Below are 18,211 nucleotides of genomic sequence, written 5' to 3' on the forward strand. Positions count from 1 at the left end.
TTAATATTCAAAACCTCTATATCTTATTTATCTTATTCTTCTCTGAAGATTCTATTTACAATATCATCAATTCAACTAATTTGTATGCAAAATTGAAGGAAGATGATGAAGGTATTAATAATAAAGCTTCAGAGAGCTTTGAGAAAGATAAGAAAAAAAATAAAAAAGAAGAAATCTCTATGAAAGGTTCTGCAGAACTCTCTATATTTATGAAAATATCTAAAAAATTGAAGACCTTATTTAGCAATATCTATAGAAAAAAACAACTTCAGAGAAAATAAAGATTTTTTTAAAAGCTCCTATTTATATAAGAATTTATAAATTCAGCTAAACTAATTATTATTGAAGGAATAATCTGAGAGAAGATTCTATTCATTCAGTTCAATTTTATATGATCTTGAAATATTTTGAGCAAATCAAGCACTATTTTCATATATTCAACTCTTGAAAAGCTCACTAGCTAGATTTTAAGAAAAAAAGATTGATGATATAAGATAGAATCTTTGACTTTTAACTTTTATAATATCTGCTAGAAATATTACACTTCTGACTCAGAGATTTCCATTGATGAAATTACGATTAAATGCTTTGATTAAAGTCAGCATATATATAAAATATCTACTATGTCAATTTCTCAAAAATATAAGATCTTTAAACTAGCAGAACATGAATATCTTTAAACATTTTTCTAATCTAGCTATCAGCACAGCATAATATCTATAATTTAATTTTCAGAAATTATCAGAACTTGATTTATGATCATGAATATAATTTAGTAGCTTTCTAAGATCTCTATTATTAGATTTACTAAGGAATTGAATATCAGACTCTTTATTGAGAAATTGAATACTAGATCTTTTACTGAAAAATCAAATACTAGATCTTCTACTAAGACTTCTCTCATTGAAGCTTCTATTATCAAAGCTTTCTCTACTAGTAAAGCTTCTACTAGGTCTTTTGATAAAGAATCAGCTAATCAACAAGTTACTTCATATTCAATTTATCTAGACAACTACTTTACCTCTGTTTAATTATTTTATCTACTTTGAGAGTATGGCTATGAAGCTTGTGAAAGTATTTACTCTAATTAAATTTTCTCTATTCTAGCAGAGCTCTGAAAGCATTCAAAATCAAAGACTATTTTATGAAATACTATATATACTATGAAAGTGAATAAGATTCTCTGTTTAGTTTGACAAAAAAATAATATGATATTAGCTTTTACTACTATTTATTCTTTAGACATCTATATTGAATGATTTTGAAAATGGCCTGCTGAACTCTCTATCAATACTCATATAATCCACTCAATCTTTGAGAATTAATCTAGAAAGAACCTTCAGATTTCAAATATTATTGATGACTATAATTATAATATAAATGAAGTTGATCTAGTAAATCAGTATAGAGCTTTCTATAGCTCTTACAGAGTAAGCTATTAGATCTGATTATCTATTTTCTATTGAATTTCAAATGCTACTATTGTCAATATGTAGAGGTTTCAGTAAATATATATGAAGTAGCAGAGAGTCTCTAAGCTTTCTACTCATATAAGCTTTTGTAAGAAGCTTTATCAGCAACTTTTTAAATTTAATTTCAAGATCCATGATAATCTATCTCATGAATAATCAAATTTAGAGCTTATTTATCAATGAATTTCTTTATCGAAGTTTACAATTTGAGTCTGATGTTAATATATATAAAAGCTAGGTCAGCAAAAAAGTAGACAAGCTTCTAAATTAAGATTTAAATGCTCAGTATGTAAGAATGTGACTTTTTGCTTGAAAACTAGATACTGAGAAAAATTCTATGATATTGACAGAGCTGAAAAATCTATATAATCTAATTAGACTTAGTTTATTATAATATATCAATATCAAATAGTATATAATATTATATCATTTAGCTAATAATATCACATATAATATACACTAATGATATCGCGCTAATTGTGCAACAAAAGATGAATAAAAGAATAGTTTAAACAGGTCTCAGCACCTTCTTTCATTTCATCAAGCTTAGTATTTCATTATAGAGTAGTTAGCAACACAGAGAGTTTTCTTCTTATACTACTCACATTCACATTTTAACAACAGTAAATCAGTAGTAGTGACTAGAAAAGAAAGTCTAAAACTAATAATTTTTTAAAAAATCTTATCTAAATAGTTCAATAGAGATATAATTTTATAGAATTTAGAAATTAATAATTTTTTATTAGACTTTTCTAGAACAATCTTTGTTGCCTTTTATCAATATACTGAATGATATTCATATTTTATCAAAAAGAAGAATAATATAAAAAGTTTTTCTTTTAACTTATAGTATATTTTTTATATTATAAAATGATTTATAGAGTCAGATTCAGCAGCTGTTTTAGTAGAACTAATGAAAACAATTATTTTTAGCTTATCTTTCATTAAGTTAAAATACTTTTACTTTGTATTATCATTATAATATTTATTTATAGAAATATATTTCTCAGATTCTATTGTCTTTGAAAATAAAACTCTCATAAATATTTAATATTTTTCTTGAAATATATTAGTAATATGATCTTAATTTTGATATTTATATTTTGATATAGAAAGCTATACTACTTCTTTAGATTTAGTATAGTTGAAAGCTTTAAAAATATTTTTATTTTTTATATTTTTAAGAAAATTATTTCAATATTTAGTTTTTACTCTTTTAAAACTAAAAAAGTAGTTATTTTTGATATTTTTATATATATTCATAAATATTAAATTTTTTTTTAATCTTTTCTAGCTCTAGTTAGTTCTTTGTATTTATCAGTCATAGTTTCAAATCATTAGAGTTTTGAGTAGTTTAATTGATATTTTTTAAGTATATTATCTTTAATACTTAATAGTATAATATTAGTTATTAATATTATTTTATTCTTAAATATAAATTTTGATAATTTAATATTAATATTTTATAAAAGTTTTTTTGATTTTTTTTTCTTAATATTTTTATATAATTTATAATTGATCTTTATTTATTGAACTTTTTTAAAGTTATATTAATTAGATAATAATAAATTTTTAATATAATCAATCATCTAGTGAGACAAATCATCTATTAAAATAGATTTTCATTATTTAATATCTTTCTAATTGAATATTATCATAATTAGATAGTAAAATCAGTTAATTATATTATAAATTATTCTCTATATACTGAGAGCATATATGAATAGTATGTTTTAAAACATTATATTCACTGCACTATAATGCTGCTCATTTTTGTAATTACTTATTAGACTGCTCTATTACTTCTCTTTTCTCTGCAATGTTTTTTTGTATATAATTCATCTCTTCTTGAACAGTCAAGCCCTCTCTCTGACTTATATACATATGATATCTTTCTCACTTTCTCTTTTACTTTATATTTACAGTCTTCATCTCTTTGTTTTTTTTTATCAAAATAATAGCACTATGCATAGTTATGTGATATCTCTTGACTAGCTGTTCTAGAGCTTGATTGATTGAACTGAGTGAACTCTATGTACAGTACTTGAGATATTTTTTAATTTTCTCACTCTGAAGCTTAAATTGTTGTATATTATGAGATATGGCAGTGACTCAGAAGGTCTGAGAGCTATGTGTGTAAAGAATTAAGCTCTAAGAACTAGAGACTAGTCCTCCTATATAACAAGGACAAATTGCTTGAGAAAGGGAAGAAAAGAATGAGATGAGAACTTTAGCTTAAGCAAGCTAATGTAGCATGATCACATGCGCATGTGCAAATGATGACTAGGTTGAGTCAGTCAGTCAGAGTGAATCTAGAGGTTCAATTTCTTATAATACCCCTCTTCTCCCTCTTTGTTGTAGGTCTTTATGACTATTTAAAGCTCTCTTTACATTTAATTTTGCCTGCTGAGAGGCCTCTCAAGCATTCAAGACCTTCACTTCTTTTAGGAGACTTACATCATTTCACATAGACTCAGCTCAATCTACTCATTTAATGAGATATTGCTTTTTCCTCTGATAGGTTTGTTCATTCTGAATTTTCTCAATCTCAAACTTAAGTTCTTCTGAAGTCTCTATAGTGAGTGGCTGTCAGTCAGTTTGTCTCTGACAAGGCAGAGGATCTGTCACCACAGCATGTAGAAGCTTTACATTAAAGACATTGTGAATGCTGGGTGGGACATTCAGTTGATAAGCATGAGATTCTATCTTTTCTAACATGGTATATTAATTGTATTTCATGTCCAGCTTCTTGTACAGATGATTAGTTCTTATATTCTTTAAGCTCAACCAGATCTTATCTTCAGATTGAAAGCTTGAAGCTGGGTCTCTTCATCTATTTGCATATTTCTCTTGAGATTGCTGAGCATCTATCATTTTTACTTGAGTTTACTTCAACACTTCATAGACCTTTCTCATATAATCATCTGCAAACTCAATGAAATTATGTGATGTTTCAATGAGAGATGCATCAGCTATATCAATGAAGGAGATGTGAAAAAAATGTATTAAAAAGAATAATCTCACATCTGTTGAGACAGCATCTCTATTATTGATGACCAGCTCTGCTAGAGAGAGCCATTCACACCAGTCATTTTGTTGAAAGCTAATGTACGTAGGTAGATTTCCAGTATCTGATTCATTTACTCTGTAGCTCCATCAGTCTCTGGGTGATAGGCTGTGGAGAGTCATTTCTTAATGTCTAATTTCTCACACACTCAAGTTCAAAACATGCTTGTGAAAGCTGATTCTTGATCTGATACTACCATCTTAGAGATGTCATGTTGAGGGATGATGTTGTGAAAGAACACTCTAATCACTATCTCTACATCAGTTTTTTTAACTGCTTTTAATATAACCCCCTTGATCAGTCTGTCTGTTATAATCATGATATTCATGTATTCTTTAGAGCTCAGTAAGTTCATGATAAAGTCCATGAAAAGCTTCTGCCACATGTGTTCAGAAATAAGGAGAGGCTTAAACAGTTTCTGATGTCAATCTCTTCATGTAGTGTTTGATCTGCAAAGATGACAGTTCTTGATCATTCTTCTCACATCAGTGGCATAGTCTAGTCAATAGAACTCACATCTTAGAACTTCTGCTGTTTGCTCTCACCTGGGATGACTGGTAAGAGATGAGTCATGAGCCTTATGCACTAATCTGATTTAAAGAGGTTTGAAGTCTGGTACTCACTTATAATCTTGAAAGAGAAGCTCCTCATTCTTGTTTAAAGAGCACTCAGAGACAGAGGCCTTAATGCTAAGTTCAGAAGGAAATTTAGATCATCTCTTATGAAGAGTTTGCTTCAGATGCTGCAGAATTTTGTCATTTTTGTGAGTCTCATTTCACTAAGCTTGAAGAGACATCTTGGATTTCACACTAGCAGCAGCCACTATTGGTTTCATTTCAGATGTCAGTATGTTAAACTTAAGTAGTTGAGCTTGTCTCTGCTTGATCCTCTCATCATCAGCACTCTGTGACATGTTCTGCTCTCTTTGTGATAGAGTGTCTGATTCAGTATTCAACTTCTCTGGCTGATAATCAATTCTGAAGTTAAATCAATAGAGAATATCTATTCAACATAGCTGTCTTTTATTTAGTCTGTGTGTAGTCATGAAGTATTCTAGATTCTTATAATCTGTAAGGATTTTGAATTTCTTTACACTTTATAGCTCAGCATTTCATTTCTTTAAACACTCAATTATCACTAATAACTTCTTATCATGAATCTCATAGTTGCATTCCGCAGGTGAATGCTTGTGAGAGAAGAAGGCACATGAGTGTAGAATGCTCTGCTCATTATATTGTAGCAGCACTTCTTCTGAGATGTAATCTGAGAAGTTCATTTTCAATATAGTCTCACAGTCAGAGTTGAATTGAAGCAGAATTGAAGTGAAGATAAACATTGATTTTAGATGCTTAAAAGCTTCCTCAGCCTTGCTCATCTACAAAAAAGAAATATTCTTGTATGTAAGAATCATCAGTGAAGTTGTGATCTTTAAGAAATCTCTAATAAATTATCTATAGAAATTGACAAAGTCTAAAAATCCTCATACATCTTTAAGAGTAGTAGATGTCACTCATTTCAAAACAGCTTTAATTATCTTCAGATTCATTCATATATCCTTGTCTGCTTCAATGATGAATTCAAGATATTTTATGCTGTTCATCTTGAACTCACTCTTTCTGATATTTGCCTGCAGGCCTGCTTCTCATAAACATATAAACACCTTTTGTACATGCTCATGATGCTTCTATAAGCTTCTTGAGAAAAATATCAAAATGTTATCTAAATAAATTGAGCAGAAGTCATCCAGATATTCATATAATGCTCAGTTGATATATTTTTGAAATGTGCTCAGAGCATTAGCCAAATCAAAGAGTATAATCAGCTACTCAAATAGCCTGTATCTGGTTCTAAAGACTGTCATCCACTCATCACCTTCTGTGATTCAAATCTTGTGAAAAGCTGCAATAATGTTCAGCTTAGTGAATTATTTAGCTCATTTAATTCACTGTAGAGTCTCACTGATTAATGATAGAGAATATCAATTCTTTCAGATGATTTTGTTAAGAGCTTGATAGTTCATACAGAATCTTAGTTCATCTTCAGACTTCTTTATAAATAGTACAGAGACGGCTGTGAGGGAGTTGCTCACTTTAATAAAACTCTTATCTAGATAATCTGTAAGAGTCTTTCACAAAGCCAGTAGTTTCTCTCAAGACATATTATATAGCAGGCCTCAAGGAGGTTTTTCTACACTATCATCAGTCTTTTTAATCAGTTCAATCCCATGATCTCTACCTGGGCCATGAAGTGGAGGTAGAGTGTCAGTAGCTTCCTTATCAAATACATTCAAAAACTTATAATAATGTTCAGACAGCTTTTCTCTAGAGTCAATCTTTGATTTCACTTTTAGAGTCTTTTGAATATCAGTCAAACTGACAGTGAAGATCTTGATGTTTCACTTCTCTTGAGTGCTTGCAAGCCTAGAGAAGCTTACAGCAGAGATGAGAATCATATCAGCTTTTGCATTTGAACTAGGGTCTACCTCTATGCCACTCTCTTCAAATCTCACAATTCTTTGATGAGGAATCACAGTCATCTTTTGCTGGGCCAGCCAGAGGTCATCTAGATATATATCATGACTATATAACTTATTCACCACATAGAGAAAGGTCTATTCAGTTACATGACCATCTATATCAATTTAAATACCAGTCACTATGCTTGTGAAGAGTCTCATGAAGTCTTCAAAGCCAGTCATTTTAACAGAGGGAATTTCAATGCACAGAAGCTTATGCTTGTTAATGTAGAATTGAGAAATAAGACCATAGACATTACATTCACTGTCTATTACTGCTCTAATTGAAAAGGCATTATCTACTAAAGCATCAATAGTGAAGGGTTTGAATATCATCTTAGATTTAAATCCTCTTCATTGCTTCTTCATAAGCTTCTTATTTCACTTCTTTCAGTGTTTTTTGATTGGAGTTATTTTTTTTTTCAAATCCTCACTCATATCCACATCATCATTGTCCAGTACTGGCTCAGGGATCACCTTAGCTATCACAGGGGGTGGCAGGGTGTCTGGAAGGTTTGAACAAACAGCTTTTAATCATATGACCTCTGGCTCCACATCTCAGACACAGGCCTTGCTCTCTTCTTCAATTTTGAAGCTGGTTTCATCAATTGAGGATAGCATGACAAAGTAGAGAGTGTGGATTAGATGTTATATGATCTGAAGAAGATCTGCTCTTATGATGTTTAGATCACTGTCTTAAAGTCTTAAGCTCAGAGAGTTGATGATCAACTAATCTAAGCTTCTTGCAGTAATTCTCATAGAGAGACAGTTCTCTTACACCCACCATGCCTTCTCTCAGCTCCATGCTTAGAGTGGATTTCAAATACCTCTTTTTAATGTGATCATCTCATCTGTGACTATCAGCTTCCAGCAGTAGCTGATTAAATTCAGACAGAAAGTCAAAAAGAACTCTTCTACTTTGTCATAGATTGTTGAGCTTTTGCATAGCCTTTTTCTGTCATGTGAAATCACTAAAGAGCATGTATGTCTGCTTCAGTAAGCTCTCTACTATGAAGTTGATCTTGTTCTTATTATTCTCAACTCAGAGATAAACTTGAGCTGCTGCTATTTCTTTCAGTCTTGAGTATACATATCAAGCACATTCCTCATTATTGCCTAAAGCTTTCCCATTGACCTTAAGCTTTGATTGAAGCTTTAGCTCCTACTAAGAGTAGTGCTTCAGATTAGAACCATCATACTTCTTGTAGTTTGATAGCTTGGTCTTTGATCTTCTAACTGCAATAGATAGTTGCAAGTTTGATTGAGAGAGGATTGATATTGAGATGTTCAAAGCTTGACATAGATTAGCTATTTCAGCTTGCTGAGCTGCTATTAAATCTCTGTTCTCATACTGAACCTGTTTCTGCTGTTGAAGAAAGACCATCTATTGTTGTTCAAAGCTGCTGAGGGCATTCCTGCTCATTACTTTGCATTGATTCATTTGTATATTCATTGTACAAGTCTGTCACTTTATCTCATTCATCTAGATGTTTTCAATGTTGCTTATTTGTTTGTTAGCACAATTGCTAACCCAGTCTATTCATATATCAGTACTATCACTGGACTTTGTGATGCAGGATTTAAGGCTTTCAATAGTCTATCATATATCAGCATGTTTACTGAGCTTCATGATACAGAATTAAGGCTCCCAGTAGCCTATTAATGAAAGAAGTCAAGCAATTCGTAATGTAAAGAGTTAAGCTCTAAGAACTAGAGGCTAGTCCTTCTATATAACAAGAATGAATTGCTTGAGAAAGGGAAGAAAAGAATGAGATGAGAACTCAAGCTTAAGCAAGCTCACGTAGCATGATCATATGCATATATGCAAATGATGACTAGGCTAAGTCAGCCAGCCAGAGCGAATCTAGAGGTTCAACCCCTTATAATGTAAGATCTCTGGAGGAGTTGATATATGTATCTGAGTATTGAACTAGAAAAGAATCTGCTCTGAATTATACAGAGCTAGTTCTGCAGTTTTATATTCACTTTGAATATTTTTTTGGCTCAGAGCTGCTGTATGAACTAAAGAATAGATAGTTAAAAACTCATTTTTATTAATATGATTGATGTCAAGTTTCATTCTCTTCTCAATTTCTTTTCTGTATACTTGTTTCAATGAGGAAAAATAATCAATATTTAAAGACTATAAGAGATGAGAGAAATGAGCTAGTATATAAAAAGAAATAATCAAGTTTTGAATATAAAATTAATTAAACTTAGAATTATTATAACTGCTATATTCATCAAAAATTAAGAGTCAATATTGACTGATCATATAGACTTAAGTATATTTATTGAACTTTTTTTTAAATCAGATCAAATCCAACTTATCAGTTATTTATTTATTTTCACTGATTTCAATTCTCTAGTTGTATGGTAGCTCATTTTCAAATCAAGAAGTCTGATGTAACTTCTTCTTGAGAATAATTATTGAAGATAATAATCAGTCTGTTAAATTGACACTCTCAATAATAATGACTCATTCTGTATTCTCAGATTGTACAAACTATACAAGCTTTGAATGAAGAGACTTCTCTGACTCAGTAATCATCTTAACAGTTTCAATAACTCTCATCTAAAACTCAATCTCATCAAAGTTGTATATATTCTTCTATACAATGATATATTTCTGAATAGTATTCTCTGCAAGCTTAAATCACTTTTGAATAATCTTAGAATCTTCATATAGAACTTATTAATAATTATATAATCAGAAGAACTAAGTTTTTAACTCAAAATAATAGTCAAAGAATCATTTAATTCAACTTTCATCAACAGTTTTTGAGTTGAAAGAGTTATCTCAATTGAAAAGAAGAAAATTAACTATTTCTTATATAGTACTTACTCAGAGAGGCTGATTACATTTATTCATAAAGATTATTCATTAAACAAGAGATAATTTCTCAGTAGAGGTGAGTTTTTGATTTCTTAACTAAGAGTTCTCTTATGTCATATGGCTGTGAAGTTAATAGTAAAGAGTTTAATGAGAAATATACAATCTGAAAGCAGCTCTAGAACTAGAAATTTAATTTTTTTAACTGCTTCAATAGCTAGAGTAAGTCTTTCTTTCTTATATAAAAAATTATTATCATTGATTGCTAACATTTTAACATTTGATCAATTAAGTAGTTAAACATGTTATGTAGTAAAGATCTATTTCAGTAAATAATTTATCTTATTAGATGATTGATTATATTAACTATATTATTATTATCTAATTATATATTGAATTAAATAACTTTATAATTTGATTTTAATACTTCTTCTAAATTAATGAATTAATTTCATACTCTTTTCTCATATAGTTCTATAGATAAAAAAATTAGTTCTATAATTAACTTTTTTAACAAATTTTATTTATAATATATTTCTTTGTTAGATTTATTAATTAAATTAAAATTTTTTAATATTAATCAATCTATTAATTTATCTGCTCTTATAGACTGAGTGTAGTTATCATTTCATTACAAGTAATGAGTATTGAAATTTTCACTTATGATTAATCATTTATTTATTGATAAGTTAAGAAGAGCTTTATTCACTATTTAACTATTATTATTTTTCTATAAAGATTTTTTATTAAAGATATTAATCAGTTAAATAGATTCAATTTAATTGAATTTATTTATAATATTATCAACTAGAATATTAGAATCTGAAATTATATTATATCTCAAATTGAATTGGATCTTGAGCTCTTTCTAGAATATATTATTACTCTAGATTTTACTTTAGTTTTTTTTAGTAAAAAATAATAATAGCTAGAATATAAAATTTAAAATTAATATTCAATATTTAGATTTTCTTCTTATATTAGAATAAAATTAATTTTTTAAATAAAAGTTATATTTAAATAAAAATAAATAGAAATATTACTTCTTCTTATATTTTTCTTTAAAAATATAATTTTAAAAGAAAATTTTTACTTTTTTTATTCTTTTTTTATTGTAATAAACATTCAAATAACTATATAAACAATAATTTTTCTCTTTTTATCATTATAATTCACTATTATTAATGATTACAACAGCTTCTATAAAAATTAATTTCTGAGATTAAAGACTAAATATTCTTATAGAAATAATTAAATTAATAATTTATTTAATTTTTACTAAAGACTTGCTTTCTAATAATCTCTCTACTTGAGAATTTCTTCTATTAGTTGTACTTTTTGACTGAAAATTTACTTTATTCTTATTAGAGATTATTTTATTTCTTTAATTCTCTCTTAAGTCTTTATTTCTTTTATTCATTGAATAGAAAGAGTAAATTAAAGCTGCTAATATATGATTTTATTAAAATTCTTACACTTAACTATAATATAAGAATATAATTTACTCTTCACGTTATATATGATATAAGTATAATCTATTATGCTATAATTTTTTACAAAAATCTTACATGCTATAAAGTATTTACAAGCTCCTCTAAAGTGATTTTATTTTTGATATCTTTTGCATTAAATATGAGTTTGACTATAGATTTAGAGTTAATATATTTAAAAGCTTTTAGCAGTTGATCAGCTATAAAGAGTGATGAGATTTTTATCTATTTTAAAGACTCAGTTATAATCAATACTAATTCTATTTCTTTTTTTATCTAATATCAGATTTATTCAGTTAGATAAAATTAATCTTCAATTGAATTGTAAAATTATAATTCTTTATCTCTTTCATCAGTACTATTATACCTTCTTTATTATTAAAAATATTATTAAGAATATTATAAATAATTAATTTTTCTTATTTTTTATCTTTATTTAATTTGATTTTTATTTATAGTTTTTTTCTTAGCAAAAATCTTCATTCTTTCTCATTTTCAATAAGAAAGTTAGCTGAGAATTCAGATAATATAATAATTATTATAGAGTTTTTTATAAAAAAAATATTAATTATAAAGATTATTTTTTTTATTTATTACTACTGAAAACAGACTTTGATTTAGTTTATTTTTTAACTCAAAAATTATTTTTAAGTTCTAAAGTTAATTTATTACTTTTCTATTTAAGAGCTTTAGAATGAGGTATTGTTTCTTTGACTAACTTAACTTTTCTTATTTTAAAACTTTTCTTTTCTCTGATTTTAACCTTTTTTTTTTCTCTGAGACTTTTAGAAATATTGACTGAGCAGAAGTAGTAATAGCAGAAATAGCTATTTGTGTAAAAATAGACTTTTTAACTGCACTTTATACTGCTTTTGATTGATTTTAAGTGAGATAAATAAGAGTTTCCTACTTAGATTGACTAGTTTAAAACTGAAGTGAAATATATCTGATTGAGTTGATTATATTCACTTTGAACTTGATGATCTTATGAATTTACTTTGATATTGAAATTAAAAATTAATAATCTTTTAATTTTTTTTATTTATTTAATTTTTTAAAATAAATATTATAAGCTTTATATTATTAAACTGTTCAGCTTAATCTATTAATTTATTTTATTTATTTATTTTTTTAACTTTTTATTTAGAGAGTTTTTAATAAATCTTTTTTTGAATCTTTTTCTGAGTTTCTTTCTGAGTTTTTTTTCTTTATTTTAGATATAAAAAGTATTTTTTTCATTTTTTAAGTTTTATTTATAATTTTTATATATTTAATTTAATAAACTTTAATAGAAATCTTTCTGATTTTACTACTAGTTCAATAACTAGTCTAGATTTTTCAAAAGAATCTAAAAAACTAAGATCAATTTTAAAATAAATTAATAAAATCTTTACAATATTTTTTGAAATATAAGAGAGGTAAAAAACTAATAATTTCAATTTTAATTAAGTTAAAAAAGAAATATTAATTTTTGATAGAAAAACTAGTAAAAAAAAAGTAATTTTTTATAGAAAAATTGTTAAAAACTATTTAATTCTATTTATATTAAAGAAAATTTCCTCATACAATTAGTATGCAGCTTAATTTTTCAAAATAGATATAAGTTCAATATTTAAATTTTTTTTATCAAAGAAAAAATTGAATTTAAGAAAGATTTTTCTGACTTTTTAAAGAGAAATTAAGAAAAAACTAATATTCTAAGAGAAATTTGCAGATCTCACTAAAATATCTTCTCTACTAGAGCTTAATTAAATTCAGTTAAAACCTCAGTTGAATTTAACTGAGTTTTAACTGAGCTCTGTTAAGCTTGTTAAAGAATTAGTTAAAGCTCAACTCTATAGAATATCTTATAAGTATGCATTTAATTCTAGCTTGTCTCTATTCTCAGCTATATCTAGCTAATTCTAATCTTTAGTCTATAGTCTACAAAGATTAGATGCAGAGATCTTAGATTATGTGCTCTTTACTTTTCATAGATATCTTTTCTACTGTATCTAGATAAACTTTAATAAGAGTGGTATGAGAAGATACTTGATATAATTGAAAGAAAATCAAAATTAACAGAGTTTTCAAAAAGCTCAGATGTGTCTTTTCTCAACAATGACTTGATGAAAGCTTTTGAAAACTATCTAAATTGTTTTAATCTAATCAATCTCTTAGTCATTCAATTTTCACACTCTTTAGATTAAGTGTTATGGGTTGATAATAAAAATTATTTATGAATATTTACTTTTTAAAGAAAAGTATGTTTTTAATAATCAACTCTTCAAATCTTGTCTGAATAGTATGAAAATTTAGAGTTTGATCAATTTCAGTAAAGGCTTTTAAATAAGAGTATTCTTGAATCAAAATTTCAAAAATTGACTAAGTTTTGAAAAAGATGTTATTCAATAGCTGAGAATTGATAAATAGTTATTAAGCAGTTGACAAATAGTTAATAAATAGCTAGTATAAGTACTTTAAAATCAATAATCTCAGATAGTATATATACTACAATATGAAGATATAAAGTTTTTGATCAAAATATTAATAATTACTTAACTTTGAAAAAGTAATAAAAAATAATTTATAAATAATTTAAAGCTATATAATAATTAATTAATAATTTAAAATAATTAATAATAAATAATTTAAATTTTTAATATTTTATAAATTAAAAAAAATATAAAAAATAATAAAAACAAAAATAAAAATATTTTTAATTTTATATCTTTCTTAATTAAAAGGCTCAAACTATTAATATAATAAAATAATAAAAATATATATACTTTATAATTATTTGTTGAATAGTTGATAAGTATTTATAAAGTATTACTATATTAATATATATGTTATACTAATAAAGAGTTTTTCATATAGAAAATATATAAATATTAAAAAAAATAAATTAATAAGTTATAAAAATTTATTATTTAAATAATAATTCTTAATCAATTACTTATAAACTATTATTTAAATAAATTATAATATATATATTAATAAATTTAATTATAGTAAAAATAATAATAACTTGAGTTAAATACTATAATAGATAATATTAAATAATTATCAATTATTTATTAACTATTTGATAAGTAGTTAAATATCAGTTATTAAGTATTTATAAAGTATTTTTAATATTTATAACTTTTAGTTCTATACTAATCTTATTATCAATCTTAATTTTTTTTATTATTATTATTTAAAAAATAATTCAGATAATTATTAAATATTAAAAACTTAAAATTTGCAAATATATTTTAAAAAATTTAAAAAGTAATTAATAAATAACTATCATATAAAAAGAAATTATTATAATAATATTTTTATTATTTGATTTTTTTTTATATATATACAGTTCTTGATTTGAATATATAATTATATAAAAAAATTAACTTAGTTTTTTAGCAAAGTTATTCAATTTATATACTCATGATTAGTTATCTATTCTAGTATTTTATTACTTATATAAAGATACTATTTAGTTAATGTAATTTATCATCTAGTTGATCAGATTATCTAGTCAATTAATCTTTCATCAATCAAAGTATTTCAGATTAAACTAAGCAATAATTATAACAGAAAGTAGTAAATTATATTAAGAATTATTTTCTGCACAATGAGAATATGTATAAGTAGTATGTTCAATAGTCTCACATATATTACATTGTGATGCTGTGTGTTTTAATGATTGAGAGTTAGCAGCTTTAATCATTTCTTCTTATTCATTAACTTTTTATACACAATTCAAGCTTTCTTCAACTCTCAAAGCATTTTTTTAAGCTATGTATGTACAGTCTCTTTCTCACTTTCTTTTTTATTTTGCATTTGCAACTCTTAGTTCTCTGACCTTCTGCTTCAAAAGTGTCATTCTATGCATGATCATTTGACAGTTCTTGACAAGCTAGCTTAGAGTCTGATGAATAGAACTGAGTGAACTCTACATATGATGTTTGATATATTTTCTGACCTTCTCAGTCTATTGCTTCAATTGATATATATTATATAATATGACTATAGCTCAGGAAGCTTAGAAGCTATGAGAAGTTTTAAAAGAGATAAGTATATGTATTGTAATATTAAGATGTAAGAGAATCTGTTTAAAATCATATAAAATCAGCTCAGCTGCTCTAAAGCTGCTCTTGATGTTGCTCTCAGTCAGAGTCTGCATCTGAGCTACAGAATAAAGACTCAGAAACTTTTTCTTATCAGTATAATTGATTTCAAATCACATTTAATTTTCTATCTACTGTCTGTATATAATTTTCAGAGATGAGAAGCAGACAATATTTAATGACTAAAGAAGATGAAAGGAATGAGCTGATATGTAAAGAGTAATAATATTGTTCTTAGAGTAAAATCAGTCAAATTCAGCTAAAGTATAACTTTCATATTCATCAAAAATCAATAGTTGGTATTTGCTCTTTGTATAAAGTAAAGTGTTTTTATTGAATATCTTCTTCAATTAATACAAATTCAATTTATCAGTTGTTCAATCATTATCACTAACTTCAATGACTTAGTTGTCTGGCAGCTCTTCTATCTCATATCAATAGAATTGATGTACTTTTTCTTTGAGAATAATCATCATATGAAGAGCTCAATCTGTGATATTGATTTCAGTAATAATAGTTACTCATTCTCAATTTTCAGATTGAACTAATTTTGAACAATTGATTTTTTCAGACTCAATTATCACTCTAGCAGTACTAATAACTCTCATCTGAAATCTAGTCTCATCAAAGTTGCAGATATCATCTTTCAGAATTTCATACTTTGTAATGATATTTTGTACAAGTTTGAATCATTTATAGATAATCTCAGAATTCTCATATAGAGCTCATTAATAATTGAACTTATATAAGAACTTGAATTTGAGCTCAGAATGATAATTAATAAATTGATTAATTTAGCATTTGATCTCAGTGCTAGAATTTCAGTTGATAAGAAGAAGATTGACTGTTTCTCATACAGTACACACTTAAGAAGACTGATCATATTCATTCATGAATAGAATTTACTGTACAAGAACTGACTCTTCAGTAGAGGTTAATTTTCAGTTGTTGAGTTGAAAATTCTTTTGTGTTGTATGATTATTCAATCAATTCTGTAAGATGATAAAAAAAAATACTATATAAATTTACAGCTTTCTTAATACTTGAAGTTTGATCTCTTTTTAATGTTTGAATAGTTGAAAGAATCTTTTCTTTCTGAGTAAAAGCTTGAGAAGGCTATAGAGTGAGTATTTTATTGATATGAATGCTAAATATATACATATTGAATAAACTGATTAACTAGATGATTCTATCAACTGGATGATAAATTATATTATTAACTAACTAACTTACTAGTTAACTAATATATTTTTTAAATGAGTATAGTATTTAAGCAAGTATAATATTAATTTAAAATATTTTTTAATTTAACTACTCTTCTACTTCAATATATAATTATACTATTAATTTATAATAAAAATACTTTAAATTCTCTAAAAAGAGAGAAAAAACTTGAACTTATAATAAAAGTTTTTAAAAATTAAGAAATTACTTTAATTTATAAAGCTATTTACTTATTTAATATCTCTTATTCTACTTTAATCTATTGACTGAATAACTGATAATCAAGAATAAATTTATATATAAATTCATATAAATTATCTTCTACTAAAGAAGATAAAATAATTAAATGAGTACTAGATTAGATTAAATATGAATTTTTTTCACAATCAGCATTAATTGAGAATATAGCTAATTATCTTCTTATTATATAGAATTTAATCACTTTCACTACTTCCTCTCTTCATATTGCCAAGAACTGAGTATCAAATCTAGTAACATATTATCTAAAACTTCAAAGCTGCTATTTCAGATACTATAATCATGAACAAATCAAGTATAAAGATTAATGAATTATATATGATTGATTTAAAATCGTAAGAAATACAATTACTGAGTATGAAATTCTATCAGAAAATATATACAACTTTGATAAAACTGAAAATGCTATGAAAGTTTATGCCATTACTAAGATTATTGCTGGTAGTGAGTGCTATAGCAGAGTAAAAGCTTCGATCAAATCATCAAAATCTATGAATATGAAAATGGTTAATGTTATTATTTATAAAAAAGCAATATCAGAATATATTCAATATAAATAAGATAGAGAATCAAAAATACAAGAGATCTAGACATCAAATTCAACAAGAAGTAGGAGGTTTAACTAGTGAAGAAGTTCAAAGTCTTCTAGCTTCACCTGCACCATCTGCAGAGTCTGCAGCACCTGTTAAACAATCAGTTATTCAATCTCATAAGTCTTCACTATCTGCATCTGCTCTATGCTGATGAGCTCCACAACACTGCAACAATTGTAATATTCTCAGACATACAAGATTAAGATGTTCTCAACTGCGTGTAATTTAATTTAATTTAATTGAGTGTTGTAGCATTGAGATAATTTGAATTAAAATCTAATAAGTTGAGCTCTAGTGGTTTTGGTGTTGCGATCGCTTGAGTGTTTGCGCTCGCTTGGGAAATACATTAGTTACCCAAAAATGTGTAGTTTCTCCCTTCATGGAGGGATAACTAACTATAACTAGTTAGTTAATATAAAACTCTGGCTGTATGTCAGCAGGACCGATACCGCTAAAACACCAAAATTACGGAATCTGGGTGTATTTTCTTGGATGCCAGATATTTCCCCATGCCGCTCCGGGGCTTTCATTCCTTTGACCCAAGCAAAGCCAATTGCTCAAGGACAAAGAAATATTTCTTCGGGTAATCTCTGGCGGTGTGTGGCGATAGTGGCAGAAGCTACTTCACACCGCTTCCTCTCATGTGACACGCCCATCGGCTTGTT

This window comes from Paracoccidioides brasiliensis, assembly GCF_000150735.1.
Source record: "Paracoccidioides brasiliensis Pb18 unplaced genomic scaffold supercont2.14, whole genome shotgun sequence".
NCBI classification, from domain to species: domain Eukaryota; kingdom Fungi; phylum Ascomycota; class Eurotiomycetes; order Onygenales; family Ajellomycetaceae; genus Paracoccidioides; species Paracoccidioides brasiliensis.